The sequence below is a fragment of the Myotis myotis genome, unplaced genomic scaffold, assembly GCF_014108235.1.
Source record: "Myotis myotis isolate mMyoMyo1 unplaced genomic scaffold, mMyoMyo1.p scaffold_m19_p_4, whole genome shotgun sequence".
In the NCBI taxonomy this organism is placed as follows: domain Eukaryota; kingdom Metazoa; phylum Chordata; class Mammalia; order Chiroptera; family Vespertilionidae; genus Myotis; species Myotis myotis.
The window spans coordinates 31,683,225-31,703,006 of NW_023416346.1; the positions used below are offsets into that span (position 1 = coordinate 31,683,225).

The following is a 19,782-nucleotide window of genomic DNA, read 5'->3' on the forward strand; positions in this document are numbered from 1 at the left end:
TGAATTTAAAGAAGGGATTAGCCAAAGAAAATATATGCACAACCCATGGACACAGACATCAGAATGGTGATGGCCAGAGAGAAGTGGGGGGCAAGAGGGGGCAAAAGGTGGGAAATAGGGACATCCTATATAATAATAATAATAAAAGGCTAATATGCACATTGACTGAATGGCAGAATGACCAGTTGCTATGATGCGCACTGGCCACCAGGGGGCAACGCTCAATGCAGGAGCTGCCCCCTGGTGGTCAGTTCACTTCCATATGGGGAGTGTCACTCAGCCAGAAGCTGGCTCATGGCTGGCCAGCACAGAGGTGGTGGCAGGAGCCTCTCCCACCTCCGTGGCAGCACTAAGAATGTCCAACTAACGGTTTAGACCTGATCCCTTGGGGGCCTAAGCCTCTAGTTTGACATCCCCCGAGGGCTCCCTGGCTGCCAGAAGGATGTCTGACTGCAAGCTTAGGCCTGATCCCCCAGAGAGTGGGCCTAAGTCGACAGGTGGACATCCCCCAAGGGGTCATGGACTGTGAATGGGCGCAGGCTGGGCTGAGGGCCCCCCCCCCACCCCGAGTGCACAAATTTTTGTGCACTGGGCCTCTAGTCTATATATATAAAAGACTGTCTCACTGCTCGCTATGATGCATACTGACCACCAGGGGGCAGACACTCAATGCAGGAGCTGCCATGACGCGCACTGGCCATCTATCTATATATATAAAAGGCTAAATGTCCATCCGACCGGTAACTATGACATGCACTGACCACCAGAGGGCAGACACTCAATGCAGGAGCTGCAATGATGTGCACTAGGCATTTAAAAATAAATGGCACCACAGACCTGGAGCCGACAAACCAACACTCGGCTTCCCCCAAGTGGGATACAGGCCACGCCACCACCCCAAAGCAACACCCCACCAAATTGCAGCCAACACTGCCAAGATCTTATGGTGCAAAATGCATCCCACAGCCCAGCTCAACCAGGAAACAGTGGCTGTGGGCGTGGGGTAATGATGTCACATTGCAACGCCCAGCTTCCTCTCCCTAGAGCCTTCATCCTATGGATAATGGGGAGCCATTTATGGTATCTGAGTTAGAGAAAGAACATGTTCTAAAACTGGCTAGATCATCGTGGGCCCATTTGAAATGAATAAAACTAAAAAAAAAAAACAGACCGTACCCTTTTATGTAATGATGTTTACTTTGAATTTATATTAGTTCACACAAACACTCCATCCATGCTTTTGTTCCGGCCCTCCGGTCCAGTTTAAGAACCCATTGTGGCCCTCGAGTCAAAAAGTTTGCCCACCCCTGGGCTAGATAGTACAATTTGTTTGGGCATAGGTACCTCCAATATGCATTTGTTTTATATCATACTAGTGTCCCGGTACACGGATTCGTGCACATTGAAAGGAAATTAATTAGAAGAAATATTTTAATATCGCTATTTGCCCTTTCTCTGTAATAGAAGTGTCAACCAAATTCACGATCTGCAATGACAGATCAAAATACATGCATGCGACTGGCGCCAGCAAGAGCTTTATATGTATCACACATTTATTACTATGTGACTTCTTATTCTCTATATAAATATGATTATTTTGTTCTGAAACATTTGAGATTGAAAAAGGTGTACCTCTTACCCCTCTCATTTCTTCTTCAACATTTTATGATGTCAGATTTTAAATATACGGAAAAGTTGAAAGAATTGTACAGTCAACACCCATATACCTACCATTTAGATTCTATAATTAACAGTTTTTTAATTTGCTTATCACCTATCCATCCTTTTATGCATTTCAAATTAAGTTGCAGACAACTGTATATTTATTTAGTATGCATATCATTAAACTGATAAGAACAGATACTACACTTGATCTTAGCCAAAAGGCCGAGAAGCGATTAGTATGCATATCATTAACTAGACAAACAAACTATTTTGTGCTCTGAAATCAACCAAATCATCCAGTTATACCTGCATTTGCTGTCTTGCCAAAACTCTTGTCTACCTGTGTATCTTAGATGTGTTTGGCCATAGAACACATGTCTCTTTGATTAACTTTTGGATGCTCCTCCATTTCATCTAGTACAGTGCCAGACACACAATTCCATAAATACCACTTAATGCTGATGAGTGGAAACAGAGCTAGAGCCAGGGGAAGAATCACAATAAAACTAGATTAAACTGAGGAAGGTGGTGTGTATATGAGAAGAGAGCCACAAGTAGATGGCAGAAAGAGAGCTAGGGCTTGAAGAACTGGAGAAAAGGGGGCTTTACTTAGCCCACCTTGGACTTTCAGCAGTACTTCTACCTGCTACTTTCCAACCCTCTATTTTTTTAAACTTTTTTCTGGATATTCTTTTTTAAAAAAAGATTATATTTATTTTTGAAAGTATTATAGATGTCCCCCTTTTCCACTCCTTTAGCCCCTCTCCTCCTCACTCCTATTCCCTCCCCAGGTCTTCACCTCACTATTGTCTGTGTCCATGGGTTATTCATATATGCATTATAAGTTCTTTGGTTGATCTCTTCCCTCCCCCTGCCCCACCATTTCCTCTGAGGACCCTCAGTCTGTTGTATACTTCCATGTCTCTGGATCTATTTTGTTTGTCAGTTTATTTTGTTCATAAGATTTCACATATAAGTGAGGTCATGTGATACTTGTCTTTTTCTGACTTACTTATTTCACTTAGCATAATACTCTTCAGGTCCCTCCGTGCTGTCTCAAAGGGTAAGATACTTCTTTTTTATAGCTGCATAGTATTCCAGTGTGTAAATGTACTACATTTTTAATTTTATTTTTATTCACTCACCTCTTTAAAAGGATAGGTTCCAGGAAATTAGGAACAATTGCTGTTCAGCAGAGCTCATGACAAGTATTCCTGCTACTACTTAGGTACCACCAATTAGTATATTCATGTTGCTTCATGAATATGCTTATCTACTGCAAGGTGAGGCTTAGTTTTAGAGTGTATGAGTGGGCTACTGAAACTTCTTTCAAACCAAATCTGTGCTACAGATGAAAGAGTACTTGAGTTCAATGAATCCTATTTTTATTTTTATTTATAACATTTTATTTCTTTTTTTAAAAAATATATTTTATTGATTTTTTACAGAGAGGAAGGGAGAGAGATAGAGAGTTAGAAACATCGATGAGAGAGAAACATCGATCAGCTGCCTCCTGCACATCTCCTACTGGGGATATGCCCGCAGCCCAGGTACATGCCCTTGACCGGAATAGAACCTGGGACCTTTCAGTCCGCAGGCCGACGCTCTATCCACTGAGCCAAACCGGTTTCGGCAACATTTTATTTCTTGATCTGTTGCTTATGAATACAAGGTTAGTTCTAATAGGCATTGATTGAATAATTATTTTGTGCCAGGCACTGTGCTAGCAGCTATCACACCATTAATGCTTTCCAATAACTCAATAAGGTAGATACTACTTCTTTCCCCATTTGCCAGATAAGAAAACTTGAGACAGCATGATTAAGTACCTTGTGTATAAGCCAGTATTCAAGAAACACTGGTTTGTCTGACTCCAGAGCCCAGTGGCTTACCCACATTGTCAGAAGAAAATTTTTTAAAAATTGTCAACCAAGTATAAATTCAAGAAAGTTAACTTTCACTGATTTGTTCACTAAGCAAGTCCAATTGAATCACTGACTTAAGAAGAAATTTAGTCATTCAGACTGTAATCAATAGAATGTTGGCATAATAATGGATTCAGATTGCTTGAGTTTAAGTCCCAGTTTCATCACTTACCAGTTGAGTGATTGTAAGATGGTCACTTAACATATGTATGTCTCAGTTTCTTCAATTATAAAATGAGGATAATACCTACCACATAGCTGTGTTGTGAGGGCTAATTAAAAAAAATATAAAGTATCATGCCATGTCTGACATACAATAGGTGCTCAGCATATTCTTGATCACTTTCTTTTCCTTCTTCCTTTTTAGGACCAGACCACTCACCTGTATCTTTCATTTAAGGAAAACAAACTGTTCCTGAAACATTATTTTGAAGAGAATTATTCTGAAAAATAGTATTAGGCTGACTATCCCCAAGGATGAGCAAGGACAGTTGCCTAATTCTTATGTGAACTTTATTTCAAAATAAACTAGAAACATGAGCCCTTAGGAGAATTGGGGTGGTCCATCTCTCTGTCTCTTGGAGATTTGGGCCAAATTGTGACATCTATTTTATCACTAGACTAAATTTCACAATTGGCATAGACTATTAGACCTGGGATATTGGTAATTCCAGCCATTTCAAGGCAAGCAAAATGAGGCTAAAAGAGTAAGTTACTTGTTTAAGGACAAACAGCAAAAAATTCAGGAGAATTCAGTTTTCCCAACTCCTTATCCAGTGTTCATTCTGTGGTTCCTTTGAGGGCTCTAAGGCTGGTGAAAACAAGTCTTGGTGTATGTTCTTCTCAGGAGCTTGAATTTATTAGACTTGCAGGGTTTGCTACAAGTTTGATTGGATCAGAAAATAGGAAGTTTTGTTCTGGTTCAATTTGATTCACTAGTTGTTGCTTTGAAACTGTTAACATTTCTGCTTGCGGTTTAACAAATTATTTTTGTTTAGATTCACAGTTTGGTTCAAGTTTTTGGTTCTATGCAATCTTTCATTGGGATTTTTGTTTTTGACAAAATTACTCAAAATCCAAGGTGTTTAACAATGGGAATTCACTTGAAAACATCAGTCAGCCTGGTGATTGCTGCTGAAAAGGAGCTCAGCTGATTAGGGAGCCATTAGTGCTTACATTCTGCAGTTTGAAATCAGGATAATGGAAACATTGTATTGGTTTTTGATATATATGTTTGTGTGTTTCTTTTTTCAGGATTCTCTGATGCTTTCATTTCTGTTCTTGCTAATCTGGGTTGAAACTGCTGTCTCCCACCCCATTGCCTTTTGTGACATAATGTCAGGCATAGTCTTGATATGATTCTCATCTTTTCACTCTGGGAGACAACAAAAATCACCTTTCCTGTCTTTTCCCCTTTACTTTGAATGGCCCTCTTTTGAAGAACTTGGGGAATATGAATTTCAAGCTTAAATATGTGAAGCATTTTAGGTGCAATGCTGAAAGAACAGCCTGGTTCTGAAATACAGCCCCTGTTTCTTTCTTTCCAATGTGGTTTTAAAAACCAGACAAGCCTCCTTTGCTGAACCTGAAATTGGGTTGACAGCTTTATTTGTGGCCAGACATACCACAGGTAAGCCTGTGGTGGTGGGTTGGAGTGATAAAGCCCCTAGGGAACGGTATCCTACCTGGTTGGCTTTCCACGTGTCAAAGGAAAGTAAATTCTGGTGCTAGAGATGTCAGTGATTTTTTCAAGCTCTTGAATATTTACCTAAGCATTTGGAAGGGTAGAATTGCAGCTTGATGGTAAAAGGGCCATTCCTAGTAACTCAAAGCACAAAGAAACCTTTGGAGTAGTGGTCGCCAACTGGTGCTCTGCGGACCACTGGTAGTCTGTGAGGTCCAAAAGGTTGGCGACCACTGTCTAAGAGATGAGATTTTGAATGATTCCAGCAAGTGTGTTCTAGAAATAGAAGTTCTCACTTTAGATTCATTTTTTTCTCCTCTCTTCACCTCCCCTCTCCTTGTTTCTCTTCTCTCCTCCCCATTTCTCTTTTCCCTTTCCAATCCTCTCATTCCCATTCCTCCCTTAATAGCTAACTTGCTCTTAGCTATCAGTCACCTAACTCTTTGTCACTTACCGGTATAATATCCATTTTCCCCATTGATTTAACATATATTTAGATATAGACTTTACTGTCATTTTTAGTATTGGTGGTGACATTAGAAGGGGCAATTAGAAAGTTTTGTTTCTTCTCATAGGAAGTGGGCTAGGCATTTGTTTGAAGACACAGATGGCATTGGAGGGGGCCAAGGGGAGTGACATCTGATATTTCTGCTCCCACCTTTCTTTTGGCTGCTTTAGATTTGGCCCATGTGGACAGGCACACACTTGGGTAACCACCATACAGATGGAAATCAGGACATGTGGGATTTGGCTGAACCAAACATCCCCAAACATTGCCTGGATCATTTAGTGCCCCAGGTGTGGTCACCCCAGGACTTCATGTGCGAAAAATGTGTCCCAGCTTAAGCCAGCTGGTCACTGTATATATATAAAATCAAGACAGATTAGAGACTCATAAAGCATGACTTTGGGTTTTTACATTGTGTGTTTAGATTTACCTAATCAACCTGAATTCTTCCCCTCGCACTGGGCAGTGAGGATGTACCAGTTAAAAGAAAGATTTAACAAAAGTAGAGGCACATTGTCCAGGAGTTGCATTTTAGATGGAACATAATACTCAATCATATGAATACAAATGGACCAACTTTTCAGAAAGTAAAGAAGGAATCAAATGACTTCAGCCTCTTTAATAAACTTTTGATGTATTATATATCAGATTTAATTTTTTTTCTTTTCAAAAAACATCTTCTGGAATTTTAAGACTAAACAGTGCTTCCTTCTAATGTTAAAACTGGAAAATTGGAGAATGTTTTGTAAAGTTATACTGATCCTTTCTTTTTATTTTCCTTATGTGGTAGAGATGGCTCAATTCAGTCATTTAGTTAAGATTTGTTTTGGGGTATAATATTAATAAGCCCATATAATTTTATAGCTCTTTATAATTTACAAAAGGGGTTTCATTTCTATGATCTCATTAGCTATTCATAGTGATCCCATGAAGCTGTAGGGGGAGGTAATATTTTGTCCAACTTATAAATAAGAAACCTGTGTTCAGAGAAGTTAAGTGACTTATCCAGTGTAACACAGCTAGAAAGTTATAGAACTGGAACCTAAATTCAGGTTTCCTGATATTCAGTCCAAGTATTCCTTCAATTATGTGATGTTTCCTTTCTATCTCCTTTTTGTTCACACTCATGATTAATTTTGATATTGGTTTAGAAAAATATGCTTCAGTTTAGCAGATGAATAAAACTGACGCTCTTACAGGTGAAGTATCTTCTTAAGGTCACCTGGAGAGTCCTGTACATAGCTCTTGGCTTTCACCTTGACTTTTAATTGAACTATTTTTAGGTATACATAGATTGTGTTTCAGTACTAAATACATGCACAAAAGTTCTGTGATCCACTGATTATAGGTGTAAAAGCTGCACCTGGGGAATTGGACTAAAGATGAAAAGTTGACTTAAAATAATTAGCTTCTTGCCTTTTTGTTAAGAGATGTCATGTTCAATAGAATTTAATTTCTTTATACTTCCTTTGCTTCCAGCCTTTTACATGCAATTCTTTAGGGAAAATTAGCAAATATTCATTTTGAATGTTGATTCCTCAGGAACCAGGGTAGCTGGAGGAAAGAGAAAGCAGAGGGGTGACTTTCTATGCTCTATAAGAATGGGCAAGCATTATTTTGTTTGGTGCTGCGAGCTAAGATTTCTTCTAAGGCATGCAAATCGTAAAGTTCTGATTTGTCAACTGCATGCTGTTTCTTTAGGCACTGATGTATGAAATCCTGAACAAATTCTCCAATGAACATACTGCTAATTGCTTCTCCACCTGCTCTCCAACCTCTTACACCCCACCCCCTCCACTCCCAATTCAGCCTATAAGTGTCCGTCAGTGGAGATGGATGGTGACACATGCAGTAACAGCAATTCATAAAAGCCCGTTCCAGCCCTTGTCTTCAAGGCTCCTGGATTTTCCACTGCCTGCTTTTGTGTAAGTGAAGTGGATGGAAGTGCTACCGGCATCAGAATCCACCTCCCTATGCTCCGTTGCTAGAGCTCAGTTGCTCGGCTGGAGCTGAGCTAAACAGAAGCATCGGATCTGAGCTGAATTTTAGCTATTTTTTCTCCCCTCAATTGGGCTTAGGGGTAGTATGTAGTGAGGGTTTGGGGTGCTTTGGCTTTTCTTTTTGTGGAGAGAGGAGGGGAAAGGGAAAATAACTCACGGTAGGATACAACGTGAAACAGTTCCCTGAAGAGTATCACGATGTTCCTGGTACAATATACAGGTATAGTATGTTTTATTTAATCTGAAATTTACCTTTTGTTTAAAAGTGCATTCCTCTCCTTTTTTGCCTCCAGTTCAACTATACTGAAGGACAAATAAGGTTCTAATTAGCTAAATAAAAATATCTGCATAAAACATGCTTTCCCCTAGCTATAATGTTTGTAGCAGATTGCTGTGTGAAATCTGGGTTTTCTGTTAAATTAGTAGTCCCGATCCTTTAATTGTGCACGCTTCTCTGCTGTATTCTTGTATTGAATTTCTCAAGTCTTATGTTTGCAACTGGTAGTATGTGATAGCGCCTAGGGTGTTTGCACAGAAGACACAGTGCTTTGGAAGCAAAAAAAGAAATTTTTAAACACTTAAAATGTTGTGTGTGTGTGTGTTTTTTTGAGTTTATTAACTCCTGTATTTCTTAATTGATTGTCTTGATTTGTTAAGAGTAAGGAGACCTCAAATAGGAAATATTCCAGAACACATTTTTTCAGTAAATTTATTTTTATTTCATTATTTAACTCACGTTGATGAACATTATATATTATTTTTATTTTTTTCTCCTGATAGAAAAAAAAGTGCTAGAAACAGCAAGGGTAAAATGCCAGCTCAAAATCATTTGTATTGTAAAATACCATTGAACCAGAAGTGTTCCAGTATTTCTTAAGCTTTTAGAAATATACCGGTCCATAATAATGAAGAAATTGAAGACTGATCAGGTTTTGGTAAATGTTGTTTAAAGGGCTTCTTATACATATAGCATTAGACAGAAAGGATCCTTCCAAATGGGGAAAAAAAAAAAAAAACACCTTGAGAAAGTTTCACTTTCTTGCTGAACAGAGCAGAAGCTTAGTTCGTACAATCACATGTTTTAATAAGTTTTACTCTAATTTATTCTGAAGGACTTTCACCTCCATTCTTGCTTTATTATCCTTAAAATATTGTGCTCCTGTTCTTAAGAGCTAAAAGATCATGTTCTGTTTTGATGCGTGGTTTGACAGTTGATTTCGCTCCTCATTAATTGGACAGCATGCAGATGATGTGGAGAAGTGAGTGAGTGACAGTATTTCAAGGTTACGCTGAAGAGCATACAGTGAACCTTAGTGCCTGGACCAACAGCTGCTGAATTGAATTGTCTGCAATTAAAGCAACAGCAGGTTTGTGTAGACTCCCTGCAGCCCATTTATTTGAATTTATAGCTCCAGTTTCTTCTTTGGGTCGCGGATGGTTTGTTTCACTAAGTGTTGAAGAGTTATGCTTGTTGGGTGTTTTTCCCATACTCCAGTGCATGCTTGGCTCTAGAAGATCTGTCTGTGTACATTTTTAAAGTGAGAAGTTGTTGTGGTTTTTGTCTTTGGATTAAAATCAGAGAATGACTCTTTTTCTCCATCATAAAAGTAAATAGATATATTTTCATGGAAAATATTGCTGTGTTCAATAAGTAGAGGTTTCTCATGGACCTGTGTTACTTGTTGAAATTTCTGGCAGTGAAAAATGTTGGACTTTATTATGCTATAGGAATTACTATATCTGGGAAGAACTGGTCTATGCTAATAAAAGTGTTTATGTTTAAAAAATAGTGACATTTTCTCCTTGCCATGTCTCAATTCCAGAGTAACCTAATGAGCAATGTCAAATCCATCTAGGTGGCTTTTATGACTAAATTTTGTTTGTATGGTAATAGTGAACACATTTAATTTCTTCATGGTTTTACAATTTCAGTATAGTTGTTGATTATTGACTCACAGGGGATGTGGAATAAAACATGTACACGGTGGTTTAACATATACTTAGTCAGTTTATCTTTATAACAACCCTGTGTAAGGTCAGTGGCATTATGATCTCCATTTCATAGGTAAGAAAACTGAGACTCAGAGGATAAGTAACTAGCCTAAGGTCTCACATCTAATGAGTGGCAGAGGTCGAACTCATAGGTTATTCAGGCTGATTCAATAATCTGAGCATTTTCTCCCCCTTACACCTTACAGCCTGACCCTCACTTGATGGATCCAGGGTAAATTTGACTTAAGCTACTAGTCAGGAAGACTACATTCATTCATTTACTAAGAAATGTGTTATTTATAGAACTCTAGAGATTTTTCAAGCTGTTTTTAAAGCAACATTTATTTTAATATGTGAGTGCTTTCCAGATTAATTTTACAGATATATAAAGAAGCATTAGTAGTTTGATTAATTTATGATTCAATATGAGTGAAGGGAGAGCCTTGTGAAGTTATTGGGAAGTAAAATGTCCAATCAAAAGGTTAATTGGAATATTTCCCTTCTAAACCAAGCTAGTTGTTTTTAATATTCTGTGCAAAAAATATATGATTGTTTTCATAAAAGTATGTGCATATACACTGGCCGTAAATGTGAGGTGCTGTATGTTTTAAAATTTGAGTATTTTATCCACATCAACAGAAAAAAATATATAGGCTAACACAGTTTCACATCTTTTTCCCCCCCTCCCCTCCCCTCCCCTTCCCTCCCCTCCCTTCCCTTTCCTCCCTTTCCCTTCCTGTTTTCCCATCTTTGTAAACTCCCAAATGGTTTCTCAATTATAATGGTTTCTCTTTAGGCAAAAGGGGGGAAAAACACTTTCTGTACCACTGAAGAAGGGAATACTGTTTAAAACTACATTATCTTTTTTAATTTATTTACTTACTTTTATTTTTTTATTGCTTAAAGTATTACAAATAATAGTACATGTCTTTTTTTCCAGTTGACCTTACCCCCCCCTCCCCTAACCCCCCCCCCCGCACATGCCCTCACCCCCCTCCCAGTGTCTTGCATCCATTGGTTATGTTTATATGCATGCATACAAGTCCTTCGGTTGATCTCTTACCTGCCCCCCGCAACCCTCCCCAGACTTCCTGCTGTAGTTTGAGAGTCTGTTCCATGCTACTCTGCCTCTGTATCTATTTTTGTTCATCAGTTTATAATGGTCTTTATTATCCATAAATAAGTGAGATCATGTGGTATTTTTCTTTCATTGACTGGCTTATTTCACTTAGCATAATGCTCTCCAGTTCCATCCATGCTGCTGCAAATGGTAAGAATTGCTTCTTTTTTATAGCAGCATAGTATTCCATTGTGTAGTTGTACCACAGTTTTCTAATCCACTCATCTGCTGATGGGAATTTAGGCTGTTTCCAAATCTTGGCTGTTGTACATTGTGGTGCTATGAACATAGGGGTGCATATTTCCTTTCTGATTGGTGTTTCTGTTTTCTTGGGATATATTCCTAGAAGTGGGATCACTGGGTCAATGGGAGTTCCATTTTTAATTTTTTGAGAAAACGCCATACTGTTTCCCACAGTGGCTGCACCAGTCTGCATTCCCACCAGCAGTGAAGGAGGGTTCCTTTTTCTCTGCATCCTCTCCAGCACTTGTCTTTGGTGATTTGTTCATGATAGCCATTCTGTGTGAGGTGGTACCTCATTGTTGTTTTGATTTGCATCTCTCAGATGATTAGTGACTTTGAACATGTTTTCATATGTCTTTTGGCTTTCTGAATGTCCTCTTTTGAAAAGTGTGTATTTAGGTCATTTGCCCATTTTTTTGATTGGGTTGTTTATCTTCTTTTGTTAAGTTGTATGAGTTCCCTGTAAATGTTGGAGATTAAACCCTTACTGGAGATAACATTGGCAAATATGTTCTCCCATTATCATTTCTTCAGATGAACCCAGAGAAATGCATAGCTCATATTAGTTCTCTGGTAAAATGTCTTCTAAAACCTCTTCAGGTAACATTCTTAAAGCAGTCATTCTTAGATCTGAATTTATTAGTGACTATCCTCATGTTCTGGGGAAATGACTGGATGCTCACACTATAGACAACTCTTCAGCATTTGACAATGAATATCTGAGCACATTGTCAACCAAATGTGCCAGAGATGGGGCAGATATTGTTATGACCTGTTTATGAGACTTTTAGAAAGCTGGTAATGGATATATTGTCTCAGATATCATGTAATTAGAATTTATCCTTATCTAAGATGATATCCTTATACTTTAACATATCTTAAAGTAAAGCTATTCTTTTATTATTCCCTTCTAGCCAAAGAGAAAGGATGATGATATAAATCCTTTTATCATTCTTTAGACCTAAATGGAAATTGACACTAAAAGAACACAGGAGGGAATTCTGGGGAATGGGTCAGAGTTAGAGGGAGTACAACTGGGAGAATTAGGCATGTGTTTGGAAGCTCCATGTTAAACTTGGTTTCAGGTGGCAAATTTCCTGTGCAGTTGGCAACTCTGGCTAACACCCTTCATTCTTTTTTTCTTTTTATTGAATTTATTGAGGTGACACTGGTTAATAATTATATAGGTTTCAGGTGCACAATTTTACAACACATCAACTGTACACTGTATTGTTTGTTCACCGTAGTCAAGTCTCCTTCCATCACCATTATATTCCTCTCTCTGGGAACAAACACTCTAAAAATAAATGAAAAAAAGAGCTTATTTGGGCTTTTAAAGAAATTGACATTTTTTGATTGGTGAAAAAAAAAAAGTCTTTCATCGGAAAAACCATGTGTTGTTTGAGGCCAAGATAAATTAGAGGGAGTAGAGTTTTAGGTTCTGGTTGTTTAGGGAAACTGAAGTTGGTTTTCTGATGATTTTTTTCCCTTCAGTACACATTTGAGTGTGTTTTAGGAGAGTGAAAGGCAGGTCTTAGGGATTGGTGTGGGGGTGGGGGGCCTGTGTGTGTGTGGGGGGGGAAGGGCTAGTATATACCAGCCAATGGTGTGCTGGAGTCAGCTTAATCTAGCTTACTGAAGGGGATCACTAAGAATATTTACAAATTTAAAAATTTACTGTCTGTTTTCTTCCCCTGAAAGGACTTAGGTGTTAGCCAGTGTATGAGTAATAGTAAAGGTAATGCTATCTATGCAGTACAAGATACTACAGATGCCCCAAGGGCTACTACACTATGCTAACTGCCATCCCTTAGATATAGCACTGATGCCTTCAATGGTTATGGAACATAGCACACAATTAAGTGTATCCCCCACATATCTATCTATCCTATATAATAAAGATGTAATATGCAAATGGTTGTTATGCCTTGATGCCTAACCACTGACCGCGTAACGACCAGATCATGGATCAGCAGGAGGGTGCGGCAGCGAGCTACAAGTGGGCAGGGGAGAGCTACAGGAGGGGGCAGGGAAGAAGCTGTAGGGGAGCAGGGGGTGCTACAGGAGGGCGGGGCAGCAGGTAGAGAGCTACTGGAGGGCGGCAGCGAGCTACTGGTGCACATATTCATGCACAGGGCTACTAGTATATATATAAAAGCCTAAGCAATCACTACAACCAGTCGCTATGGCACGCACTGACCACCAGGGGGCAGATGCTCAATGCAGGAGCTGCCCCCTGATGGTCAGTGCACTCCCACAGCCAATCTCCTGCAGCTGGACAACCTCCTGCGGTCCCTCCCCACTAGCTGGCCAGCCAACCTCCTGTTGTCTCTCCCCTCTGGACTGGGCGAGACGGCCCCAATTGGCCCTGATCGCTGGCCAGGCCAAGGGACCCACCTGTGCCCAAATTCGTGCACTGGGCCTCTAGTATATGTATAAAAGGCTAATATGCTAAGTATCAGACCATCTGACTGGTCACTGTGATGCGCACTGACCACCAGGGAGCAGATGCTCAATGCAGGAGCTTCCATGACGCGCACTGGCGACTTACAGAGAAACGGCACTGCAGACCTGGTGCCCAGAAAGCAACACTCGGCTCCCCCAAGTGGACACAGGCCTGGCCACCACCCCAGAGCGACAGCCCACCAAATCAGAGCCGATGCTGCCAAGACCCCATGGCGCAAAATGCATCCCACAGTCCAGCCCAGCCCAGCCAGGAAACGGTGGCTGTGGGTGCTGGTTAATGATGTCATGTAGCAACACCCGGCTTCCTCTCCCTAGCAACTAGCCTCCTCGGAGTTTCTTCAGTCCAGGAACATAACTTGCTTTATAGCCAGGTGGAAACATTTTACACTTTAACCAAATGTCTGTGAAGCATTTTCACGTGCCTCATCTTATTTGCTCCTCACAGAAGTCCTGGAGTAGGTAGATAGGAGATTCTGTGGAATCCTATTTTCATTTCATTAGCCAGAAAATGGAGATTTAGGAAGTTTAGAAACTTGACCCAACTGAAAAGAAGAAATGGTGGACCTTGAAAATGACTTCAGGTTTTCTCACTGCACAGAATATAATCAAACACTGCTGCAGTTAAATATTTTACCCTTTGTTCTCCCTGCATCACCTGTAATAATAATCTGCTTTGCATTGATATTTACTGCTGTGTTGCTGACAATTACCTGAAAGAGAAGTCGGGGTGCTTCACTGGTCTGGAAAAAGTTTAGCTAAATCAGAAAGCAGGTCTAATTAAGCAAGTTTATTCTATGTCTATAAAAGGCTAAGTTGACTCATGCATGCGCGATACATATAAAGCTCTTGCTGGCAACAATCACATGCGTGTGTTTCGATCTGTCATTGTTGATCGTGAATTTGGTTGACACTTCTATTATAGAGAAAGGGCGAATAGCGATATTAAAATATTTCTTCTAATTAATTTCCTTTCAAGGTGCACATATTTCCACCGGGCCACTAGAACATATATAATAGCTAGCATTTATTGAGTGCTTACTATGTGTCAGGCGTGTTTTAAATACCTTATCTGATGGGACTCATCAACCTTCATAACACCCCTTTGAGGTAGGTAGTATTATTTCCATTTTGAGCATAGAAAAATTGAGACACAGCCCTAGCCGGTTTGGCTCAGTGGATAGAGCATCAGCCTGTGGACTGAAGGGCCCAGGTTCGATTCTGGTCTGGTCCAGGGCATGTACCTCAGTTGCAGGCTTCTCCCCAGCCCGGGCTCTGAGTGGGGCTCATGCAGGAGGCAACCAATCAATGTGTTTCTCTCACATTGATATTTATCTCTGTCTTTCTCTGTCTCTTCCACTTTCCCTAAAAAGCAATGGAAAAATATCCTCGGGTGAGGATTAAAAAAAGAAAAGAAAAGAAAAGAAAAGAAAAGAAAAGAAAAGAAAAGAAAAGAAAAGAAAAACTGAGACACAGAGTTTAAGTAACCTGTGTATAAGGTCAAATAACCAGAATTTAATCATAGGAAGTCTGTCTCCAGAACCTCTGTCCTTAACCACCATATAATATGTTGTATGTCTTTAAGGGCACTTCACTGAAAGAAGCCATTTGCCCACTCGTGTGCCTCCTGGAGCAGATATCCCATTGTCCATGCCTTCAGAAGACATAGACAGTTTAGAGTTCTGGGTGCCTGGGACAAGACCATGAATGGCTCAGAAGCTGTTTGGAAAAAAAAAAAAAAGTAAATTGATTTTAGAGAGAGAGGAAGGGTGAGAGAGAGAGAGAGAGAGAGAAATATCGACATGAGAGAGAAACATCAATCAGTTGCCTTCCACACACACTCCGACCTGGAATTGAACCTGCAAAGTTTTAGTGTATGAGATGACACTAACTAGCCGAGCCACCTGGCCAGGGCTGAAAAAAATTTTTAAGAAAGTATTTGGGGAGAGTAGTGATATGTAAAGGTCTGCATTTAGGAAGAATGCCCTAACAGCTAGGCGTAAAATGGAATGGAAAGTAGAAGCAGGGAAGATGTGCTATGATTTGGCCATTTGGCTGCATGAAAGAAAAACTACACTCTGGTTGGCAATGTTTGTTCTTGCAAGAAGCTGAGAATTGAAAGAGAAGCAATGGAATATGAAAGAGAATTTTTTAAGGCTGACAATCTGAAGAAAAACCATGAGTAGTGGCAGTGTTTAGAAGCTGCTGGAGATGCAGTGATCCACACTGTCCCTGGCAATAGAGAGTACCAGCAATGTGGGTGACAAAGAAAGTAGAATTTTCAAGCGGTCTGGTAACATAGAAGTGGTCTAGAGTGGTTGGTGAATATATTTTACAGAAGGTTGTATGGTGGAAGATAGGTCACCAGGTACACCACAAATTGTCCAGCTCTTGTGCTTTTCCTCAAGCTGTTTTCTGCATTTTAATTGACATTCTTCCACATCTCCAACAACCCTAGAGCTACTCAATATTTGAGGTTTAGCTCAAATGACACCTTCTAATTTATTATACTTATTTTTAGTCCGTGTTCCCTAGCTAGACTGAGTTCCATTAAATGAAAATCCTTATTGTACTTGTCTCTTAGCACTTAGCGTAGTGCCTTGTACATACTCAACACCTACATGCAATATTCAGGACTTCAAACACTGTACCACCAAAGAGTTTTTCTCCTATCCTCTCCTGCTAGCTCAACGTTCAAAGCTGTTCCTAGAGTCTGAGAGTTCCAAAAGCTGAATAACTAGCTAGCTTCTGCCCTGCATAGATATTCTGGAATATTATGTTGAAAGATTTGCTTCTAGTGCAACTGTCTTCTTGATTTTTTCCCCTCTATATTCATCCTTGATCAGATTATGATATCTTAAAAGTTACTTCTTTTGCCTTTGTGGAACACTTTGCTCTTTTTTTAAAAAAAATTAATTCTTTATTGTTTAAAGTATTACATATGTCTTATTTTCCCCCATTGAGCTCTCCCCAGCCACTCCCACCCCCCAGCACATGCCCTCACCCCCCTACTGTCTGTGTCCATTGGTTATGCTTATATGCATGCATACAAGTCCTTTGGTTGATCTCTTACCCTCCCCCACCCTCCCCTGCCTGACTTTGCACTTCTATAGAGAGACAAGGGCTTGCCTATGTACACATAATACTTATCCACATAAGAAAGTGAATCAGAATGTGTAAACTGGTCATTGGAATTTTTTGATGCATAATCACAGTGTTCCTCAAAATGTGGTTTAGGGACTATCCATGTCATCATTACCTAGGACATGTGCTTAAAATGCAGATTCCTGGGCACCCATCCCAGACCTACTGAATCACTCTCTGAGTTATCTGCATTAAGAAAACTCCCAGATGATTATTCTGTAAAGCTGACTTTTGAAAATCATGGTCCAACTAAAAAATAAAATGTTTAATCTTAATTTATATTGTCTATTGATATGAATATTAATAACATTGTAGGAAAACTATCATTAAAATGGTTTAAATATTTTTATCTGAAACTGAAAGTCTTGGTCTCCTGGTGTTTAACCCCATGCTATTCAATAGAATGTTCTGTGATGATGAAATATTCTATATTTTCATTGTCCAACATAGAACCAATAGCCATATGTAGCTATTGAGCACTGAAATGTGGCTACTACAGCTGAGGAATGGAATTTTATATTTTATTTAAGTTTAATGAAATTAAGATTAAAATAGTTACATGTGGTTATTGGATGAAGTATTGGAAGTCCAGGTCCAGAAACCTTGACTGTTCAGAAGGAATAATTTTCTTAGGGGTCTAGATGGCCACGGTGATCATTGTATCTATAGGAAATAAAATAGGAACCTTGTTTACTTTGGCATATAGAAAACTGCATTTCTTATTTTGAATAATTTCCATTTTAAAAATGGCCTAAAGTGAGTTATACTCAGAAGTAATTTAACAAATTATCATTTCAATTAAATTTAAATGAGACCTGCGCTCCGCATTTCTCATCAGTACTGTTTTTCTAATCATATTGGCTTGCTTTTCAGAGCTGACTGTTAAGCCTTGATTTCTGAGCTAGTGATAAGAAAGTTGAGTTAATCAGAATAAAAAGTTCCTAGCTTCGATGTTTAGTTCATAGATACCTTTATACATTTTAGCTCTCAAAGAACCCTGCTTAACTACTCTCTTTTGGATTGATTAGTTAGTAACTTAGCCACTCATTATTCACTACTTTTCAGCTTTCATTTCTTTCTCTGACAGATCTTCCTTGAACCATTAGTGTAACCTTTTGTGGGTGATTTTGTTATTTAAAATAGCATTAATGCTTTGGAAGATTTTGAATCAGAAATGGATTGTAGTCTTTACATAGACATAAATACAGGCACTCTGTTTTATTGTGTGGAGTTCAACATGTGTAGTAGTTGTCCTTGGTGACTTTCTACAAAGAACCCAGTGTTATAATCTATAATATTGGAAAAAGCACATAGGCAGAATAATGTACTTGATTACTGCTGTCTGTGGAAACTATATGATAAATAATTATGCCTTCTTGACCTGCCCTCTATTGCCTAGATCCCAGTTGTTTGTACTCTTTTCAGTTGCTAAAAATTTTAGTGCATCCTGAAATTCCCTCTCTCCCTTCACATTCTTTATTTTCTTTGGTTCTTTCTGTTTTCAATGGACAGCAAACCACCCCTCTTTTTTGTACCATTCAAACTCACTCCCAGAATCTGTTGTTGTATCCAGCCCCAACGAACTGCCTAGAGGAGTTCAAAACTGGTGTTTTGAAGGGCCACCCTGGAGCACTCCAAAAATAAGTTCTTTTGTTTTGAGGACTAATAGTACCACAGCTAGAGTTTCAAGAAATGTGTAAAGACAAAACCCATTTGGAATCTAAAATAAATTTTAAACTCTTTACCTCTCTCTTTTTCCTAATTACATCTTCAATTTTCAGTAACATTTTTATTTTGTTTAAGAAACTAGACATTTCTACTTTCAATGAAAAAGCTCACTCTGATCAGGACCCTTCATAATTCAAGCCAGGGTGGAAAAGAAGGAAAATGTGTTTTAAAGATATATCTTTATGTAAGTTATTTCATTTAATTCTCATTAGCCCTTTCAATAAATGTTGGTTGCCCTCCTTCCTCAAAGTTGTATATATCACTAATTTGTAGCTCTGTGTCCAGACTCCAAATGGTTGTTCTCTCTCTCTCTCTCTCTCTCTCTCTCTCTCTCTCTCTCTCTCTCTCTCTCTCTCTCTCATCTCTGTGTGAGAGAGGGGAGGGTTTCACATCACTAGGGTGTTCATTCACAAAGATCTTAGATTAGTGTACAGTGGGGGAATGTAAAGAAAATGCTCCTTATGTTAACTGTCTTCCAAATAGGAATTGGGGCATGTACAGTTGATGCTTCTGATGAAGAGGTTGTAAAGAAAGCCTTCTTTAAATTCTTTATACACTTTACTCATTGCCACTCCCATACTGTACCCTAGTCTTCTAACTCCTTCTGCTAAATATGGTTGGCATTTTCCCAAACACTGTCCTTTGGTTTGGAGGTAGGGGAAACTAAAGAGCTACAACTCTGATATGCTCTGCTCAGTCAAGGATATTTGCCCGGCTTATTCAGTGGAAGTTGTATAATCTGCGTCCACCTAAATTTGTGATAAGGAGCATAAAGAATATGAAATAATTGTGACAATCTATATTAATAAAAATGACATATATTCTGCAAGTAAATTAGACTATTCCAGAAAAGCTTTTTGGGTGACATTTTTTTTTGATTATAAAATATCGTACAAATAGATCATCATTGAAAGTAAATTTGATTCATGCTTTTAAAAATCTATAGATGACAGGAGGTAGTAAAATATATTAAGAGTATACAACATGATATAGCATGTAAAAAGCCAATAAGTTTTTGAATAACTGACATGGATATGGACAAATAACTTCTTAGAAAAAAGTAGTGACAATCCCTTTTTAATTGGTAATAAGACTATGCCCAAGTTTCCATTCTCAGGAATTGAGATGCTTGAAATGGAAAAGAGCAATTGAAGTACTTAAGGGATCAGGGAGAGTGGTTTATGAGGGTGGGATACAATGTAAATACAAAAAGACAGATTGAGTAGTTCTGAATATTGGCGCTCATAGCTATTTTGAGTGGTCTGAGCAATAAAGAGCACAATCTGGCAGAAAAAGGGATAAGCATATAC

General features: G+C 39.0%; 1 protein-coding gene and 1 pseudogene across 4 annotated transcripts in view; one reads left to right on the forward strand and one right to left on the reverse strand.

Annotated features, from left to right (window-relative positions):
* ENOX2 (ecto-NOX disulfide-thiol exchanger 2) overlaps positions 1-19,782 on the forward strand; it is a 305,751-nt gene that overhangs the window by 10,538 nt on the left and 275,431 nt on the right. The window lies entirely within an intron of this gene.
* LOC118654925 lies at positions 1,801-1,899 on the reverse strand (annotated as a pseudogene).